Source organism: Lissotriton vulgaris, chromosome 8, assembly GCF_964263255.1.
Source record: "Lissotriton vulgaris chromosome 8, aLisVul1.2, whole genome shotgun sequence".
NCBI classification, from domain to species: Eukaryota; Metazoa; Chordata; class Amphibia; order Caudata; family Salamandridae; genus Lissotriton; species Lissotriton vulgaris.
The window spans coordinates 1,517,057,088-1,517,075,075 of NC_141696.1; the positions used below are offsets into that span (position 1 = coordinate 1,517,057,088).

The 17,988-nt window shown below is 46.1% G+C and overlaps 1 protein-coding gene across 1 annotated transcript in view; it reads right to left on the reverse strand.

The window, feature by feature from the left end:
- CD58 (CD58 molecule) overlaps positions 1-17,988 on the reverse strand; it is a 336,400-nt gene that overhangs the window by 147,868 nt on the left and 170,544 nt on the right. The gene's annotated exons all lie outside the window — the stretch shown is intronic.

The following is a 17,988-nucleotide window of genomic DNA, read 5'->3' on the forward strand; positions in this document are numbered from 1 at the left end:
TTCTGCCATGCTGAAGAGCAGCCACGCTGGTGTACAACATGGTTAAGCGGATTGGCAAAGCCAATACCTCTCGCAGAGGAGAGACCTTTTGGCTTCACCAATGCTTTTTTTTTTTTTACTAAAGCCTTTCCTGGCATCGGCCTGACATATATTATCTGTAGACCACAGCTTCACAGCCTAATTCTGGAAGGTTAGTCTCGATTTTTAATCTTAATGTTTCCCTGTTCACCTTTCTAAAGGCTGGAGGTCTATCTGATCAGCTTCTTAATCAATATCTAATTTTGAGGGACTGTGCTGTGCCCAGTAACTCCAGCGTTAGGTGCGCACTACATATATATTTAAAATAAAAAAATACATAAAGTTAATCATTGTCCAATACCGGAAGCGTTTCAAACAGGAGTTGGGACAGGTATGGGGTCCAATGTACTACACTTTGTCCCATTAGATCCTCCATGGATGCAATTCTCAAAGCTTTTTTAATGAACAAATGTAACTCACTCATGAAAAAACTCATAAGAAAGTCATTAGCAACTTAGAGTAAATCCACAAGGGCAGACGCGTCTAAATCACTCAGGAGAACTGAAACGTCTGCCTCACAAATGCTTAACCTTTGCATTTATAGCACAACATTCTCATGAGTCGCATATGAGTAGGCCTGGACGTGTGATAGCTGAAAGATGTGTAACCACAAAGAAAGGAGAGTACCAGAAGTGAAGGCAGGGGTTTACAATTAAATATTTGTGATGCAGTAAACTTTGGGAGCATGCACAAATGTTTTTCAAAATCACTAGTTGAGCTGCACTGATTCAATTCCAAATTCAAAGTGTGCAGGAAGGGTGGCACGTATGGGGAAATTATTTGTGGACAAAAGAATTGCCTCGAAAGAACATATTTTCATTTCTGGAACTTGTGCAAATTACAGGTTTACAGAAATAGTGACTCATTTTAATGACTAAAACATTCCCTATGGTTTTGGTAGTTACGCAATCTACCCATACTCAGAAAACTCACATAAGATGCTACCAGTCTTGGCTTGACTCTACTCAGCATGCATTCCTTAATTTTGGGCTCAAGATCTGTCACTGTTTCCGGAGGGTGATCCGGGTATCATCCCAAAGAGGTAGTCGATTTTGAGTCTATCGCCATCTTAATCGCTTCTGCTATGGCCCTTATTTTGGATTGCTGCAGAAGGTCCATTCAACCACATCGCTCATATTACCATGCCTGGATTACGCCAATGGACCATGTCATGGCGCATCGATTTCTACCAAGGAACGTATCTAAAGAATTCAAAATGCAGCGACAACACAACTTCTGCACCTTAAGATTCATGACCACATCTCACTGGCTCTGAAGGCTCCGCACTGGTTCTTTTACCAGAAGATCCACCCGAAAACTACTGTGCATAGTGCCCAAGACAATAAACTTTTCTTTTTTTTTAACAATATTTTCACAAATAAAACTTGGGAAATACACCAAGGGAAACATGCTACTATCAAGATTAGTCTCACAACTTACTGTTTTGCCATATCACAACAAAAGTCAGTGCCTCTCTCTCTGTCCAAACAGCCAAACTATTACCTTTACTCCAGACAAAGATACGGGCTACCATACATCATCTGAAGTTTAGAAGGACACTGAAAATTTAACTAAAATTCTAAAGATCCTTGGAGTACAAAATAGAATAAGTATCTCACAATCAACGAGAATTGGGGGCTTGGAGTAACAACAAGAAACTAGAGCGATCATGAACTCCTGACCTTGACAGAATTAGTTGGTGTCTCAGACAACATATCTAAACCATCATTATCAAAGATGGAATACCAGGGTACACCTGGAAAGGAGGGGGATGTCCTGCTTCAATCACCCACCTCTACAGAGAGATAAACGGCAGTAATGAAATACTGACTACGTCTACTTATGAAGTTTACAACTCTGTAAATACACATATAAAAAAGATTTAAAAAAACATTTCTTGTACTTACATTACTTAGCAAGACAACTTTTGAGTCGTCATGAAAATGCGCATGACTTGCATAATAGGCGTCATTCTTACAACTAACTGAATTCATGACAATTTCCTGTCCTGTACTTCTTGATCTTGCAAACTTAACCCTATGGAACTCTTTCCACCAGACTCACTGACACAGGCTGTGTAAGCATGGCACAGTATAGGTAGAACTGTATTCTCTGACAACAACAGTGCCAGCCGATTACACAGTATTACGGGGATCAAATGCCTACAAGTCATAAGCATGATCTTATTATGGCACCAACGTAGGAACTAAAAAGATGCCAGATCAGATCAGATTCCAGGATACATGTAACAACACCCCAGAGATCCTACAACCCCCAGCCTATCCAACACGACCGTCAAACACCAAAAACACCAAGCCCCAAAGCCGTCTTGGAAACCTCAGTCAGTGGTGACTTCCACAGTGTCAGCCTGGGCACCACTAAACTAACCTGCTCTTTTTCTTTATTTATTTACTAAGGATATACACTCATGAACCACTACACTTCACAAAGGTCTTTCTTTTTAGCAAAGAAAAATATAAAAATCTCATATGGAAAAAAAATCGCTATCCTAGGCTAATATAAGCGGGAACATGAGATACACAGGCATGAAAATGGAAAGAGCATAATCCAATTTTTGGATATCAACCCCCATTTCTTCACCACATTGTGTGATATCCCGAAGGTTCTTTAAATTGCCCAGCGGCATTACCACTAAGAGCAATATCTCTAGTGACTATAACACCACTATCTCACCTTCCCTGATTCTCCCCAGGTATTCCATTATCAACCACAAGCGCCTTCGGGAATGAAACCAACTCCCAGGAAACATAAATCATGGTAAAACGAACTATTCTTCAATGTAACCAGGAACAAAGGCCCACATGCATCAATATCGGCTTTTGCGATTTCTAAATTGCGAAAAATAGCGATTCGCAATTTAGAAATCGCAAAAGCCTATGCATGAATATTTTTTCATTTTTTATGCAATTCGGTAAAAATCGCTATTTTTACCGAATCGCATAAAAAATGCGATTTTCAAATTGCGAACTCGCAATTCCCATTAATTCCTATGGGCCAAAAGGCCCATAGGGATCAATGGGAATTGCGAATTCGCACTTTGAAAATCGCAAATCCTGATTGCATTTCAAGGGTGGTGAGGGGGGTTCAAATGAACCCCCCCTGCACCCATGAAATGTTGTTTTCGCATCATGTTGCACACACACATGTCCTAAGGACATGTGTGTCTGTAACATGAATGTTAAAAAAATGCTTTTGCTGCGTTTTTAACACTTTTTGCAAATTTACCGAGTGGTTCAACCACTCGGGAAATTTGACACCCTAATTGCGAATTCGCAATTTCAAAACTAATCATGCATTGCTTTTAAGAAATCGCAAATTTGCGATTTCTTAAAAGCAATCGCAATTTTAGAAATCGCAAAAATGTTGTGATTTCTAAAATTGCTTGATGCATCTCAAAAAGCATTTTTGGAATCGCAAACGGCCGATTTTAAGGAATCGCACCCTTTGCGACTCCAAAAATGCTTGATGCATGTGGGCCAAAGCTACTGTTACATTGGCCAAAGTTCTGTCACAGACGAAAGCCACAGCCCTTCTGGTAGACACCAGGGACCAGCAACGCAATCTCTTTGTGCTAACCAACCTTCCAGTCCAGTCCAGTTGAACCAAATCAAGAGCACATAAAGAGCTCTCTACTGAAGGACTCGAATACCAATAGGAAAGAATCACATGGGAGGCGGTCATGAACCCTCAAGTGAGACTCCATTTTTAAAATGTTAAGTTAGACTGACTGCCTTTGATTCACAGTCAAGCATGTTATCTTTGGCACAAACTGCAAAAGTGTCATCTTCATCTAAATATTGATTTGTTATGACATGAGGTGGCATTAGTCTGACCCAAACCCCTCAGTATCTACAGATGAAGGTTTAACCCCTTCCACGCGGGGCTAATTCCTCCGCCATGCGGGGGAAGGGGGGCCGCACGCGGCGTCATGGTGCTTTTGATGAGCTCAGCTCGTCGTGCTGCACAGTGGAGCTGAGCTCGTCACGACTCCGCCCACTCAATGGAACGCCCCGCACAGGAGGGGAATTAGCCCCGCGTGGGCGTTCCGCGGTTGTTATGACGAGCTCAGCTCCACTGTGCCTCATGACGAGCTGAGCTCGTCATGAGCGTCGAACGGGTTAAAAGAATGATTGAAAGAGAAACGATTGAGAGCTGATGCATTGTCATCTCACTGGTTTTGACCGGTTGCATCTCAGATTTTGAAAACTTCTGCTTTATTTTGCAATGCAGGCTAAAGGTCAGAGTCCATGTTCTACAAAAACCCCTGTACCACTTGGTTGGAGATGCCTTTGCACCAGGTTATCACAAGAGGTCCTGCCTCATATCTGCAGCATCCACTCTCATATTTAGAGTTGATCAAGTGAGGAGAGGAGTTGAGCCCAGTGTATAGTCTGTTTTCTGTCTAAGACGCATTCTGACGTTTCAGCTAAAGTCTGATAACACAGCTGATCCACTATGAACAGGTATGTAGTGAAGAGGGCCCCAAGAAACTCTGAGGCATGTTAGCTATTCCATGCTCTCATGGTGAAGTGCATGGAAGTAGCTTTAGTTCGGAGGCTTCTGCATGCCGAAAAGCATCAACGACCCAGAGAACAGAGCGTTGCTTATTTTGGCGGCTACACGCAGGGTTACAGAGGAGACCAGCCTAGAGTAAGCTCGCGATAACAGGTCAGCGCCTCTGAAAGCAAAGGGACCACTGGAGCCTGTCCTAGAGGTATGAATACTGAACGTAGCATAAGAGATCCCATTCTTGACTAAACAAAGCATGACATACCCCATAAATACATTTAAAAATTAACTTTGTTCTTGTGGACGCTCTCATTCACTAGACATCAGTGGGGACTTTCTGAATCATACAAAGCCCAGACGAGGGCCCGTGCTCGCTATGCCAGCAAATTCAAGCTATCCTGGCTAATGAGGGGTGATATCCCAAAACTGGTCCCAGGATGCTTGTTTCTGGTCCAGAGAGGATCCAACCTGGCAGTTCAGGTTGGACTGTTCCCATGGGGCACAGGGTCAAGACTGATTTGCACATGGCTGGGTTCAAATTGGAATGGCAAGGCGAGCAAATAAAATATGGATTTAACCAAGCTCTGTGACTGGGGGTGAATTTTTGATTTGTTCAGCATTCTGCCCATCATCTATTATTTTCACAATGCCAATATCAGCGGGAGAGAGGAGGCTTCCCCCCTCCCTTTACAGCTTCAGCGCTTAAAAGTGCAACCGATCCCATGGTGCAGAACGCTATCATCTACTGGAACTCAGGGGGGATTAACTGTCCCATAATCACATCACCAACATCAGAGGAAGTGAGGAGGCGTTGGGCTCCTCCCCTCTATTAAAGCTGCAGCACTTAAAAGCGCACAACCAATCCCACTGTGTGGGGGGTGCCTGGGCGATGACCGGGCCAAGAGCATGCCCGTCTGTGCCTGTCAGCGGCTGAAAGAGGCCGCGCTGGGCCATTACCTTGTCTTTTGTTTCCCCTAGACTGCTATCTGATTGTTTTCAGCTAGCATTGGTAAGCGCAAAGCTGCCTTAAGCACTATTCCTACATCCTCTTGCACTATTGACAGTATTCTTGTGTGGGCTGTTGGGGTTGACACTAAAGAGATCGCACTCATGTAGACTGTTATGTTATGTTATGTTACAAGGTTTTTTACCGCGCACGGCCACCAAATGGTTTCATGGCGCTCAAAGACAAAGCAGGGAGGAAAGGCAGAGAGGTTTATTCGTGAGCTAGCTGGAAAAGATGGGTTTTGAGGAGTTTGCGAAAACATGTATAATCAGGACAAAGTTGAATGTTATGTTATGTTATGTTAATATAGTCTTTTATAGCGCACGGCTACTCCATAGAGTGTCCCGGCGCTATTATTGACAGACCTGTAACAGAGAAAACACAACACAGTAAAATAAAACGGACCAAGCAGAAAAAAGAGAACGACCTAAAGGGCAAAAAGCCAGGTTTTAAGGCCCTTCCTGAAGTTCAGCAAGTTAGAGGTACTGCGCAATGCTAGGGGTAAAGTGTTCCAAAGCTGTGGCGCCAACAGCTTAAAAGAGCGACCTCCAATACGAGCCCTTTTTACTCGTGGGACCACCGCAAGGAACAGGGATTCAGACCTCAGAGATCTGGCCGGATGGTAAAAGGCAAGCCTCTTCTGGAGATTTTTGCTCCCGAAGCGTGTAGAGCCTTATGGGCCAAGGTCAAAGCCTTAATAGTCGAATAGCCGAATAGTGGAGGGAAGGGAGTTCCAGGTAGACGGAGCAAGGAAAGAAAAACAGAAGCCACCGTGTTTTTTCCGTTTAAACCTGGGGATGATTAAGAGGTTGTGAGCAGAGGATCGAAGATTCCTCAGGGGAATGTGGCGCTTAAGGCTGATGGAAGTGAAAGCTGGAGCAAGACCAAGAAGTGACTTAAAAACAGTACATCCCAGTTTGAAAATGCATCGGGAGGCTACCGGGAGCCAATGCAATCTCCTCAGCAGCGGCGAGACATATTGGTGCTTAGGCTGTTGGAAGACCAGTCTGGCCGCCTGATTTTCCACCAGCTGGAGCCGATGAAGGTGGTAGGCAGGGATCCCTACATACAGGGTGTTGGCATAGTCGATACGGGAGGTGACAAGGGCCATGATGACAAGTGTAAGAGCCTCTATAGTGAGGAACCTTCGGATTTTACAAATTCTGCGCAGATGGTAAAAGCATGCAGAAGTGACGGCGTTAATTTGAGGTCTCATAGACAAGTCACTAGAGATAATAACGCTGAGGCTCCTCACAGTATCGACGGGACAGGGTGGGGGGCCAAGAGATTGGGGACAGAAACTGGAATCCCAATGGTTGGAAGACCCTCCTGTCAATACCAACTCCGTCTTGCTGGGATTGAGCTTCAGCTGGCTGAGGTGCATCCACTCAGAAATGGCAAGCATAGTGGACTGGAAGTTGGTACGGGAGGAAGAAGAGGAGTCGATGGGGAAGATTAACTGTAAGTCATCCGCATAGTAAAAGATGGTGACTGGAGTGTGACGGAGGGAAGCTATAAGGGGTTGCATATAGAGATTGAATAGAATGGGCGAAAGAGCAGAACCCTGGGGGACACCACAGGAAAGTGAGGAGTAGAGGGGCAGAGAAAGTGGATAAATGAACCGATTGAGAGCGCTGGTGCAAGAAGGAGCCGATCCAGGTTAAGGCCAAGCCCTGAATGCCCGCATTTCTGACACGGCCGATCAAGATAACGTGATCGACCATGTCAAAAGCTGCCGACAGATCTAGTAAGACAAGGGCCTGGGTCAGGCTCTTATCGGCACCCTGTCTCAGCGCATCCATCACAGCCACGATGACAGCTTCCGTTGAGTGGGCCGGTCTAAACCCGGCCTGCTGGTCATCAAGAAAGGAGGATTTTTCGATGAATGCGCTGAGGCATCGGGTGACATAAGTCTCCAAAACTTTCCCCAAATAGGGGAGGAGGAAGACAGGCCGATAATTGCTCAGAACAGATGGATCAGTACCAGGCTTTTTGAGTATAGGCACAACGACAGCTTGTTTGAAAGCATCGGGGACAGAGCCTGTAGCAAGTGAGTTATTAAGAAGAGCCAGCGGGGGACCTGGACAGGCCAGAAAGGCAGCTTTCAGAGTTTGAGGGGGACAGCAGTCATTGGGGGAACCTGAGCTAACCGCGTGTAACAGGGAAATTAATTCAGTCTGGGAAATGGGGGGGAATTCAGACAGACAGCAAGGATTCATGGGAGGTAAGGAGCAGACACTGGATGAGGAAGGGGAAGGAATGTTATTTTTAATGGTAGTGATTTTCTCAATAAAGAACGAATTGAGTGAACCGCAGAGAACTTGTGAAGGTTGGGGTTGCGCAGTGATACGGTCAGGCAGAGAGAGTTCTTCTACGATTGAGAAGATGTCCTTGGTTTTGGAAGCTGAACTAAGAATTTTCTGGGAAAAATAGAAGGTTTTAGCCGAAAGGATTGATTTTTTATACAGTTTTAATGGATCAATATAGGCGATTTTTAGTAGGGGATCGTAGTTACGCCTCCACCGACGCTCAGCTTGTCTAAGAGCTAATTTATTTTGTTTGAGTTGGTCAGTGAACCAACGCTGTGCGTCGTGCGGGCGTTTGGTTTTAATGACTCTCATCGGGGCGACCACATCGCTTGCCTGTGTCAGCCATTTGTCAAGGACGGCTGTTTGGGTGTTTATTGGAGTAGAATCACTAGGGATTGTAGTAAGCAAAATAGAGTGAAAATGAGAGATATCGGCTCGCTTCCAGTTGAGTGCCGTAAAATTAACAGTGGGTGGGGGATGGGTGGGCAAGGAAAGTTTCAGTGAAAAAGAAATAAAAAAGTGGTCCGACCAAGTACAGGGATAAACTAGGGACGGAGAGATGTCTAGATTGGCCGTCCAAACTTGGTCGAAAATATGACCTTTAATATGGGTAGCGACTGAAATGTGCTGTTTACAGTTCAGGCATATAGCAGATCTGTGAATTCAGCAGACAGACTGCTTTCCCGGGGGTCCTTTGGTCAGTAATTAAAATCACCTATGATAAGGATTTTGGCAGAATTAATAACTAACTGAGAAATGAGATCGCCAAATTGTAGGGAGAATAAAGGCATATTATCAGGAGGACGGTAGACAAGAATACACATAAAGAAAATTTAGGGGAGGTGAATTTTAACGTGAGAATATCAGTGTTTGGAATTGAGGTAGTTGCTAAGTTTGTGAAGTGGAATTGGGAGCGGATGATAGCAGCAACCCCCCCACCCATTCTGCCCGTCACCCTATTGGACTGTAGGATGTAGTATCCCGAGGGGATGGCCGCAAGGATGTCGGGGGTGGAGTTGTGTGTTAACCAGGTCTCGGAGAGAAGGAGAATATCAACATTGCTGTTGTCTAGCAGTTGGAAGACCTCGAGTTGATGCTTGGGTAGCGATCGAGTGTTGAGGTAGACAACAGAAATGAGATGGGATGCTGAAGGAACATCCGCAAGTGAGAAGGGGACAGTTTTGTTACAAAGGATGGGGGCAGGCACATCAGGAAGAATAGGGTAAGGGCAGAGGGGAACGAAAATACCACAAGCTTGGGCAGTGCCGGCGGCACGGGTGTTAGGGGGCCCATGGCGACGGAGGGAGTAAAGTTTCTGGGATGAGTATATGATGCGACGGGCATTATGCGTAGCGGCTGGACGTGTCCGGCCGCGGACGGGCGCAGACGGGCTTGACTTAGGCGCGACTTCGGCGCTCCCGCTGCGCTCGTCCGCTGCGCTTCCGCCAGGCCGTCATTTATACCAATAGTAAAGTAGCCCACTAGACCGCTAACCTGCAAGGTAGAGAGGCAGGGCGGAAGTGGTGTGAGGGCAGGAAGTGGCGCTCGGTTCTACGACCCTCCGCACAAACGGCACAATGCCGGGGCGGAACGGGGTCAAGAGCGTGAGTGACAGGTAAGGAAATTGCCAAGCCCGGTGCCCAGAAACATACAGCAGAATACACTTTGCGCTGAGATCTTCAATTTTAAAATGCAGCTAAATAGAGAAGTTAAAACCAGCAGTAGCGCAGTCACGCGCCCGCAGCCTAGATCGCCGCGTTTGTCTCAGAAAGAAAGCAGCTGGAGTCTATGTGTGCTGCGAGCCATCTTGCTACGCTGGACATAACCAAGGCAGGCCCTGACCATTGCGAGAGCGGATCAGACCTTTGAGCGGCCCCACAGTCTATTAGTGCCTCTGAAAGCACAGCTCCCCCTGCACCGGCCACTAAAAAGAAACAAAGGGCTAATCCACCAGTTTCAACCAATGAACAAAAGACTTCATCTCAGGCGCTTTAAATGAGATTATCTCTGCTTTGGAATATTTATTCATTGTGTTGAGACAGGTTTAGCACAAACCTGAATGATCAATTGCAACCAATTGTAGAACATTTGGGCTGTATTGAGTCACATCTATTTTCTGCTGGAACCCCAAAGGCTCCAGATGCCAATCTCCTGCTATCAGATCACCAGACTGAAAGAAGCTACAGGCAGCCCTGCCCTTTAACAGTGTAAGGGACTCATTGGCAGATGTAAGCCTTTAGAATCATCTACGTGTCACACCGCCTCTTTTAGAAACAACTCAGGCTTTTAATATATCAAATCAAATTCACATGGGTAGAATTCCCCTGTTGGCCCGCCTGACCAAAAAGCCCGATAAAAATTCAGCAGGCGAGAACACGGCACAACTTGAGAGTCACGAGCAAACACCAGCTCGATGTGTCATTCTGCGAAATTTCTACCTTCTACCTACGTGTATGCATTAGTCTTGGTACCTCCACTTAGACGTTATCAAGTGAAAGCAGGGGAACAATTAACTAATAAAGGTATTCATTGACCTTCTGCCAAGAGAGAATTCAATAGTTAACAGTTTTCAAATCCTAATGACGAAGAAGGTGGGCTTGGTGGGTGGTCGCATCTACTAAAGATTGATCTGAGACTGTATTATTGTTCATCTCGGAAATGCTGTTTATGTGATAAATATCATAGACATTGGAAAGGAATCGATCAGGGGGTATCATTACTTATTTTATTTTACTGAGTTTTACATAGCGCAAACTTGACCCAAAGGAATCAGGTATCAGAGCACTTTACATAGCACCAGTTGCGTTACATGAGGCCACATTCACTTTTTGTTAGGCACGGGGAGATTAAGTGATTTGTCCAGAATGACAGGATGTTCAGTGTCGTTGCCGAGACTCTAACCTCGTTCCCCAGATTCGAGGTCGACCACCCAAGCTGTTAGGCCAACTCCTCTCCTTCTATATGACGCTGCACTGTATGCCACTATACTCTGCAACACTCCATGCCAATGCACTCTACACCAGTCCACTCTACGATACTCTAATACACAACACTCTGCCATTCCACTTCATGCCACAGTCCTCTTCACCACTAACTGTTAGCCATGCTGAACAGTATCCACGCTGGTGTAGAACATGGATTAAGCACATTGGCAAAACCAATAGCTCTTGCACAGGCGAGACCTAGAGGCTTTGCCAGTGCTTGTTTATAAATTTGCGATTTTGTCTTCTTAATAACATAAGCCCTTAATATAATCTGTCAGAAAGGTTTTCTTTACAAGAATCCCATAATTGCACCTTTGAATTTTAATTAACTTTAGTGAAAAAGAAAGATGAACTTCTCCTGTTGGGGTACTCCCCCTTTACATGGAGCCCATAATGAAACTCTGTTCCACACTTCCGGTCCTGCAAGACTTAACGGAGAGTAGTTTCTCTCCTATCACTGAAACGTGCTGTCCTTAAGTAATAGTTGTGAAGTGCTGTCTAATTTAATGGTCAATGACTGACTTGTAACATGGTCTACTGATGGTATTGCGGTGAGCGAGAAGAACGAACAAGGTCATGCTGGAAGTTCTGTTGGGTTGACCGATAGTAGATATAATCACAGCCGCCCGTCTCTCTGATGAGTTGGACACTGCAGCAACAAAAGCCAAACTCAACTTACACGACAGGCAAGCATTGAATAATATGTATGATATCATTCTCGTCCAGGAAACCTGGTCCACTGCCCGGTGTCGCGGAATGGGTTTGCAAGTTACTGTATCCCGGCCAGCTCTTAGCGGGCAATGCTGGCCAGGTAAGGGCTCTCAATATGGATCTAGCTAGCCTTGAAGTTACTAGTGACTCTTTGGCAGACTGAGTACAGAGATACAGGTTTTGTCAATAAGGGATCCCCATAGTTTTAATCTGTATTTGTTTAATTTCTATAATATTAACTTAGTGAATTTTGTTACTTCCAAGTGTCATGCCCTGTTGACCCTCATGGACTAATTAAAGGGCTAGCATGGACTGCTCACACTGCAGTGCACTGCGATTCTATGCAGAGAGTTTAATGCAAAATTGTCAACTAACACCTCCAGCCTAATTTGCGAGTAATGTGGCGGACAGGTGTAGCGTTTGTAGGGGCTAAAACCTGCTAGCTAGATTGCCGTCCATGATTTGATTGGTATGCTTAAGTCTGTCAATGTGGATCGCGCACCCTCCAGTCACACCACAGGGGGGCGGTGCCTCTCCGATCAGGTTTTTCTGCCATGTGGCATATGTGACTATCAGGGACAGAGTGAAGTTCAAAGCGCTGTGCATTGCTCATCAGACCCTTTGGGAAACTGGTCCAGAAATCAACCGCTCCCTGATTTCCCCCTCCTTGCCCAACAAGGTGCTTCGATCTTCGACTGCATCACTGGCCAAAATTCCTAGAATCTTTAGAGCCAGAGCAGGTGGACGTTCGTTCTCGTACAATGTGTCAAAATTGTGGAACACCCTCCCTCTGCAGTTGAGATGCAATTCCAACCCAACTAGCTTCCGGAAGCATCTTAAAACTTTTCTATTTTAGCTACCACAAACTACTCCTGTTCCTCTGAAGGTATTTCTGTGTAGTCACAGCGCCTGGACGCCTCAGGGCAACTGTAGCGCTTTATAAATTTTATTTTCATTTCATTTCACTGTGGAAATACTGGATGTTCGTTATGGGGTTCATAATCCCCTAGTAACTTCATTTTCCATTCCTGCAACCATACATGAGCGCTCAAGCCATTTAATTGCACGGCCTAAGCCGCAGCCTTAGACGGTCTCTGCCCCATTCGCACCCAAATGAATTTCTTGATAGAACAGTCAAAACAAGCATTTACAATGCAATGGTTTCGCCTTTGGAAAAGTTAGAGTTATTGGCATTGCTCATGACATTTCTTTTTTTTTTTTTTACTCATAAATAAATGGCATTGTTATTTACATTGCCAACAGCTCTCACAGCCCACACAGCTCTCTCAGCCCACACAGCTCTCACAGCCCACACAGCTCTCACAGCCCACACAGCTCTCACAGCCCACACAGCTCTCACAGCCCACACAGCTCTCACAGCCCACACAGCTCTCACAGCCCACACAGCTCTCACAGCTCTCACAGCTCTCACAGCCCACACAGCTCTCACAGCTCTCACAGCCCACACAGCTCTCACAGCCCACACAGCTCTCACAGCCCACACAGCTCTCACAGCCCACACAGCTCTCACAGCCCACACAGCTCTCACAGCCCACACAGCTCTCACAGCCCACACAGCTCTCACAGCCCACACAGCTCTCACAGCCCACACAGCTCTCACAGCCCACACAGCTCTCACAGCCCACACAGCTCTCACATCCCACACAGCTCTCACATCCCACACAGCTCTCACATCCCTCACAGCCCACACAGCCCTCACAGCCCACACAGCTCTCACAGCCCACACAGCTCTCACAGCCCACACAGCTCTCACAAATGCTCATCTCAATTCCACTCCAAATTACACATAGAAGCAAGTTTTCTCAAAACAGTTATCTACTCTTTAACATTCTCCCCTTTTTCTCTGCATGCTCCCGCCAAAATAATATCTTTCGAGAAACGTTGAAGTCTTGGGCAAAGAATGCAGATCATGTTTTTTAAAACATATCTCCAAATCATTCAACTCCCCTGCTTGATCCGCTGTCAGGGTAGGCAAGTATTAAAAGATCTCTTGCCCTTCTGGGCCTAGCCAATGTAAAAGAAGGGCATTCTTCTGTTCAACAGAAAGAGCAGTACCACACACAGGCGCATAGTGCACAAATACATTCTTCCATATCTTCCACTGTATCTCTTCACCAGGCAGCATGAAACATTTTTTTTAAAGGTAGAGGTACAATATTCTGCATGGTCTTTTGCCTCCTTCGCTTACAAACATTAATTACACAAAAAGAAATTTAACCAACAGTGAAATAGAAACAAAAATGATATCATTTAACATCGTCCACAGTACACCAGTGACAACTCCAAGGCTTCGTAAAACAAATGCAAGAAAAATACTAGAAAATGCGCAATAAACAGAAAGAAACAAAATAAGTCTATGCGCTCACTGGATACATCCAGCACGTGTCAAATGTACCTTTTGTTACATGCACACCTGTGCATTCTAGTGTTGAGAAAGCAGACAATGCCAAGGGCCAGTGAGACACCACAGTTTACTTAGACGTGCACATCTTACTTGGGGCCATTTCAATTCACTGCATATACACCCCACCACCTGAAGCGAGCATGGAAGGTCGCCGATAGGTGCTCTTAACAGAACACGCGAAGGTATTCATGCATTGCCACAACACACGGGCTTTTCATCAAATCAGTACCAAGGCGGAGTACAAATGAGGGTGATGCTGTGTGCAGCCAGCGGCACACGCCGCTACCCCCTAGAAATAGATCGTGATACAATAAACATGGCAGGGACAAAGCGGAAGAAATGCGGGTGTCACAGCTGCGGGCCGGCGACCGGCTGCAGAGGGAGGCATTGGAGAGCGGTGAATGTGCTGCAGAATGCGGCTCACCCCCAGGGCCTGCCGGGCATCCCAATGACCCAGTGGCGTAGCTAGAGCTTGTGGCGCCCGGGGCTATCCTTCAGATTGCCGCCCCCCTGGGGAAGTGTTGGGGAAAAAGGACGGTGAGCACCTGAAAGAGGTCTGAGAAACACGTAGTATCGCCGCTAAAGTTACCTCGATCATGCAAGTTACATGCACATACATGACACGGTCCAGGGCTAGACAGCCCCCGTCACCAAAATAGTGCCACCTGGGGTGGACCGCCTCCGCCTAGCTACGCCGCTGAAGGAAAAGCAGAAGAAAACCCAAAACATACATCAGTTCTACCTACCCTGTTTGTGACATCTCACGAATATTATCACAGCTTGTGCAGGACCCTTGTCCCCTGTCCCCTGTCTGCCCCGCCCATGATCTCAGCAATGTCTACAGACCAGTCCACCACACTGGGTTTGACCACCGACCACCTGTGCTACCTCACACAAATGAAACCTGCCACTAGAGGAAACGCCCATCTCTCTCCAGCAGGTAAATTAATCACCAGAGTTTACTTGACACTGTGAGTGCCCCGAAAACTGCTCAATATACAAGGAACATTGTAGTACTTTTAACACCTCTGTACTGCTACAAAACTGCAAAACAAAAGTTCTATCACTGAAGAGAAGAGTATTTTGAAGTGCAGGCCCATTTAAAACACTGCCCCTGTTACTGTGCTGGCTTGTCCCTGTGTCCAAGGCCAGAGCCTGCAACCCACTTCCTCTACACATAACAGAGAAAGGACCATAGCTGCCAAGGTTTCGGACTGCTATGTGTGACCTTTCATAATTTCAGTGAAATTATTAGTGACATTTCAATGACAATGAGTGAAACCTTCACGAGAGTAACATTAAGCAATGAAGACGGGGGAAACACGCTGGGGTTGAATAAAAAAATGCAACATAAATGAGTAGGAATGTTTTTTCCAAAAGCTGACTTGACCAACAATAGTAAAAATCATTAACCCTGAGAGGTCTGCGCCCACCCCTCCCCCGGTTAGGGAACCTCTATCTGTCCAAGGCACAGATAACACCATGACCCCCACATACTGTCAGAGCTTTACTAGGCTCTATTGACTTAAGTGACACAGTGTGGCTCAAAAACACCGAACGGCCTAACACGATTTTAGTGTGGCTGTATGTGGAGTGGGGCGTTTCATGAAAACGAGTGATTCAACTGACCCAGGCTGTGAGTGACTGCAAAATTACAGCTTGTAACAGAGCAGGCAGCTAAAGATAATCATGACTGCGCACTAGGCGCTGCTAGTTTAAAAGGCAGTAAGCACATCTTTATTGTTATGAGAAACTAGCAGAGTGTGAGATACCATTACTTCACTCTATGCACTGACTCAAGACGTGCGGCAATTCTGTATTGCGCAGCTGCCTCGTAGTAGCCGCAATAACTCCCGGGGAAAACCATGCTGCCCGGGCATTATTCAAACATAGGTAAGCAGCAAAGCAAACCGTGTGCTCTGGCCTCCACAGCCGCCGCAGTCCATTCTTCTTAATTTTATTAAAAACTAGCAGAGAGAGATACAATTACCTCACTCCAGGCGAGCAGCACTTAGGTACGGCCCGGCCTCCTCATAGCCCCACTGACTCCCAGTCCCGGGGACAAACCATGCGGCCCGGGCATGTTTCAGGTCAGGTTCAGTAGCAAAAATGTGCCCTGGGCTGCAGAGGCCGCTAAGATCCTTAGGTTGGCGCAGCTGCCAAGTTTTCAGATTGCCTATGTGTGACATTTTCTTATTTGTAATGCAATTATGAGTGACATTCAACTACTATGAGTGACACTTTCTCGCGAGCAAAGTCAAGCAATGAAGACGAGGGAAATGCATAAATATCAGAAATTACACCCATTTGAGCAACGAGAAACTCTAAGAAAATCTTATAACTGCTACAATGCACCAGGAATGGAAGGGCACTCTGAGAACCAACTGTATCAAACAGGACGGTGAGGCCAGACTGCCTGCAAATGAGCCTCTTGTTCCATAACGCCCACAACTGTGTAGTTTTCAGATTGCTTATGTGTGACATTTCAGTGGTTCCAGTGTACCTATGAGATTCAACTGCCAAATGTGTGATACTCAAGTGACACTTTTGCATGAGTAAAATCAAGCACTGAAGTGCACGGAGATACATAAAGATTAGAAATTAGACTTTTGAAAAATTAGAAGTTCTAACAGTAGCTTAAACCCGCTCCCACACTCACACAGACAATGTCCCCATTGCACAGATTAGTAAATGCTCTCTCGCTGGACTTACCTGACCTACGAGAAGTCTTCCCTGCAGTGCAAGACTGAGGCAGAGAGCTTCTTTGGTCCGTGAATTTGGACAGGAGAGCAAAAGTGCTTGCTGGCAGTGCTCCTGTCGTCTGTAAGTGGCTGCAGCTCGCAGTCTCTGGTTTGGTACTTTGCGTTTACTTTCAAAACCAAACAACTTGCCCACGTGTTATTCCAGCAAGTGGAAGTAGAGCCTCAACATGGACGTTGTTGTCCCTATCAGCATTAATGATACAAGTCCATCATGGTTCATTTATCCCTGTCTTTTGTATACTGACGAGGCTTACAGCTCATTTGGCATTTAGAGGGTCAAATAGTATTATTGCATTATGCTGGTCTTAAAATTTTTTGTATGAAATGCTGGCACGAATGCTCACGTGTTATAGTGCTTCTGCTGGGTGTCCATGACTCATAGGCTGCACTTGCCTGGTTGTTGCACACTTCCCAGGCACCACACAGGGGGCCCGAGTTTCCAGGATTTTAGTAAAATCTTAATGGCAGCACGAGTTGACAAGAGTTGAGCAGCTGTTTTCTTAGGACTCATTACGGAAGGCTCGCCCAGGAGACAGAAATTACTTTCTGGGGGTGGTGGCTGCAGGAAACCCCCTGATTGCTGAAATTACGCTGCCTCCCCTGCCTATGCCGGCGTGCACACAGTGCACCACCAGTGAGGTTTGGCTCACGCCCTGTGGACGTACCAAGGTGCGAGCCCTACTCAGAAAGGTTGTATAGAGCCCGAGGCCTTGTTTAGAAGGGCTGATGTCAAAATGTTCACGCAGAGTTAACAGGCACTCGGCACGTATGGCTCATGCTTTAACGTAAAATATAATTAGGATGTATGTTACCTGTGTCTAGACTCAGGCCTCAAGAGTGAACGCCACGGTACCGCAGACAAGCTTTTAGGAGGCAGCAGGCCCCAAACTCGACTCCGGCAGTTATGGTCCGGACTCATTAGGCGCGCTGCAAGCTCCTCTTAATTTCTCTCCCGGACTGAACAGCAACAGATCCAACTCCGGTCCAGACGCCGCAGCACCTTGGAGAGGCTTGCAGCACGCACCATACAAGCCGGCAGTGCGAATAGCACCGCGCTCCACTCCAACACACATTAATCTTTAGGAAACTGATAACTGGCACTCGTTGGGTCGGGTGAGTCCAGTAGCAGCCACTGAGACACATTTTTGAAAATATTTCCTGCGTGCGTGTGAGCAGAGGCGCG